General features: G+C 61.3%; 1 protein-coding gene across 1 annotated transcript in view; it reads left to right on the forward strand.

The window, feature by feature from the left end:
- The first annotated feature begins 278 nt into the window (after positions 1-278).
- The window catches only part of LOC105522882 (putative E3 ubiquitin-protein ligase UNKL), a 19786-nt gene continuing 16841 nt past the window's right edge, over positions 279-3223 (forward strand). The window contains exon 1 of the mRNA XM_011957491.1: positions 279-485. The gene's annotated coding sequence lies outside the window, so the exon portion shown is untranslated. The remainder of the gene's footprint in view (positions 486-3223) is intronic.

Genomic DNA, 3223 nt, shown 5'->3' on the forward strand with positions numbered 1-3223 from the left:
GGACCGCCTGCGTCCCCTAGAGAGGCGGGGTTGGTGCCCCGAGAGGGGGCAGGGGAGTGGAGCGGGGGCAGGGGAGTGGAGCGGAGCCGGGCAGGAGAGGGCAGGGGAGCGGGGCAGGGGACGGCCGACCCCTGCGTCCTGGCCTGGCCCAGCCTGCACTCAGCCCGCGTGGTACGGGGATTTCCCTGGCGTCGGGGGCTCCCCTCCCTGGCCTGAGTTCCGAGCAGTCTGTAGCTTGTCCTCGCGTGTCCCTGACCCCGGGGGACCGCGGCGGCTTGAATGTGCTGTGTCACGGCAGAGCCGGGCTGTGGGGCCGTGACTCAGCGGGCCGGTGATTTCCTAACGCCCGGGGCTGAGGCAGCCTGGCCTGACCCAGCTGTGCTCGCTTAGATAACCAGCCTCAGGTAGATTGTGCCTTTGCCTGAGGGTTAGCCCTTTCTTTGAGGATGTTTCGGAAGATCTGGATCTGACCTTGGAACAGTGAGGTGAGGTAGGGAAGAAGCTGCGGGCGAGAAAGTGGGTCAGGTGGGTGCAGCAGCTCTCTCCCCCCTAACTTTCTGGGAGTGGGCCCCTAGACAGCACCCTGGGGGTGGTGGAGCCCCCTGGGACCCTCCCCAGTGCCCTCTTTGGATCAAGGGCACTTGGCTCTGAAGCAGGGCTGGAGTCTCTTGGGGGCACCCACATGTTCCCCAAACGTCCCCTCTCCAGGTAGCTTCCCAGGCTTCAGCGCAGGTGACTTGGCTGAGGTAGGTGGTGGCTGACGTCCTCTGAGCTGAGTGCCAGCTGTAGTAGTTTGTCAGGTGAGCGTTGAAGGCAGCTTTGCCCTCCACGTGCTGTGCGCTCTGCACCTGGTGGGAGAAGCCTCTGCGCTGACTTACGCACAGAGCATGGTGCGATCGCCCCACTCCAAGGGGAGAAAAGGCGCCTCCGTTCCTGTCCCCCAACTCCTTTGCGTCTTTGCTTTTCGTGAGGAGTTTCTGGATCTCTGCCAGATGTGAAGGGCGGTGAGCTCTGAAGGGGCTGCCACATCCTGATCCTGGGACTTGGGTACAGAGGGCAGGCCCATGTTCCTGAGCCTGGCTGACCTGACTGTGCGCAGACGGCTTGGCCCTCCCCCGTCATCAAGCCCCAGTGTGGAAGCACGTGGGGGCTGTGGGCAGGCCTGTGGGTTGGGGATCGGTGCCTGTCCTCAGTGGGTGAGTCTGCCCGAGGCCCTGGCATGGTTGAGGCTGACACCTGCAAGGATGGAGTGGGGGCATTCCATGCAGGGCTTGGAGCCCGAGCAGGTTTCTCGGGACTGGTGGGGCTGATCTTAGTGAATGGAAGGCACGGCCAGGCTGAGCCTCAGTGGCACAGCAGGTTGGGAGCCTGGCAAAGGACCCATTGGGAAGCAGTGACTGGCACGCACGAGGGCACAAGCTCCCTCCCTCCTTTCTTGCAGGCCAGGACTCGGGACACGATGAGGCTTTTCATAGTAGGAAGGTCACTCTTGCGGTGCATGAAGGCTGGGTGTTGGCCTCAGTGGGTGTGGGCTGAGCGAGCAGCCCCTGAGGAAGGGGTCCTGCAGTGCCAGCTTCCAGGAGGGCCCTGCACACACGGTGTCGGGGAAGGCCCTGCAGGGGGCCCATGGGAACGAGCGAGGGATCCTTTGCCAGGGAGGAAGGGCTGTGGCCCCTGCTGGGGGACGTCCAGGACATCTGGGCTGGGGGCTGCAGAGCCACTGTGTTGGGTGGGTCCAGGCCACAGGAGGGGCTGCCAGACACCAGGGAGGAGAGTGGGCATGGGGGTGGGCCTGGGAGGGAAGCTGGTGCCTGTGACCAGAGGCAGTTCAGGGCATAGGTGCAGGGCTGGAGGGAAAGGCTCCGGACAGCGGTGGGCAGAGTGAGTGCTGAGGAGGCCCCAGAAAACAGCTGCAGGGGAGTGGAGACAGAGGTGGGGGTCTCCTCCCTGGGGAGGACTCAGGGAGGGAGGGCTGTGCACAGCAGGGGGCAGATCTGTTGGTACAGAGTCCTGAGGGGCTGGGGAGGATGGACAGGACCAACAGGGGCATCTGCAGGTGGGCCCCCATGTCCTGGGTTGAATGGTGTCCCCTGAAAGTTGCATTTGAGGCCGGGCAGGGTGGCTCACGCCTGTAATCCCAGCACTTTGGGAGACGAGGCAGGCGGATCACCTGAGGTGGGGAGTTCGTGACCAGCCTGACCAATATAGAGAAAACCTGTCTGTACTAAAAATACAAAATTAGCTGGGGGTGGTGGAGGGCAGCTGTAGTCCCAGCTGCTCAGGAGGCTGAGGCAGGAGAATAGCTTGAGCCTAGGAGGCGGAGGTTGCAGTGAGCTGAGATCACACCATTGCACTCCAGCCTGGGTGACAGAGCAAGACTCTGTCTCAAAAAAAAAAAAAAAAAAAAAAAAAAACACTAAACCAGTATTTAGTGAGGTGGAGGGGGGGGTTTTTTTTTCGGGATCGACATTGCCTTAGTTACAGGCAGTGTATTGTTGTTGCTGCTGCGGCTGAAATTGTGAGCTTTGCCACCCAGTGCCAGCCTCACTTTTTTCCTCTGTCCGTGCCTGAGGCATCACTGTAAAGTTACATCCCTGCACTCGCCGCAGGCACCAGAGGCAGTGTCCTGCCCGCTGACCCCGGGGCACTCCTGCGCCCCAGGCTCAGGGACTCCCGGAGCGAGCGGCACTGTCTGGTCCCAGGTGTAAGCCCGCCTGCCTGCATGTGTATTTTATTAGCTGTTGTAGAGGGTTTTGGGCGAAGCAAGTGTGTAGACTGAGTCATTTTTTCCTTGTTAATAGTACAGTTTCCTTTAGGTTGTAGATGTACTGTGACTGAAGCACGGAATAGAAAAAATGGGCGGATTCTGTATTTAAGGGATGTAGTGAAAGCATTTCAGGCCCATCTGATAGGTTCCATTTTCCTTCATCTTCCACTTCATAGGAATAGGTTTTAGATTAAGAGTGACCTGCGAGCTCCGTACCCCGCGTTTAGATGGGGCTGGGCGGGCACGCGGACTTGGGAGGGAGGAGGGTCCTGCAGGGCAGACAGCGGCCCCAGGTCACGCCGCCCCGCCCCGCGAGCGCCCCTGTTGGCCCGGGTGTTTCACCTGAGTCCGCCCTGAGCCGCTGCAGATGCAGGTGGGCAGGGCAGGAGGAGCCGGGCAGGGGGGCGGCTCCGGGGCTTTCGACCTGAAGACCTCTAGCCCCCCGCTGCCCGCGCC

Source organism: Colobus angolensis, unplaced genomic scaffold (genome assembly GCF_000951035.1).
Source record: "Colobus angolensis palliatus isolate OR3802 unplaced genomic scaffold, Cang.pa_1.0 Scaffold443, whole genome shotgun sequence".
NCBI lineage: Eukaryota > Metazoa > Chordata > Mammalia > Primates > Cercopithecidae > Colobus > Colobus angolensis.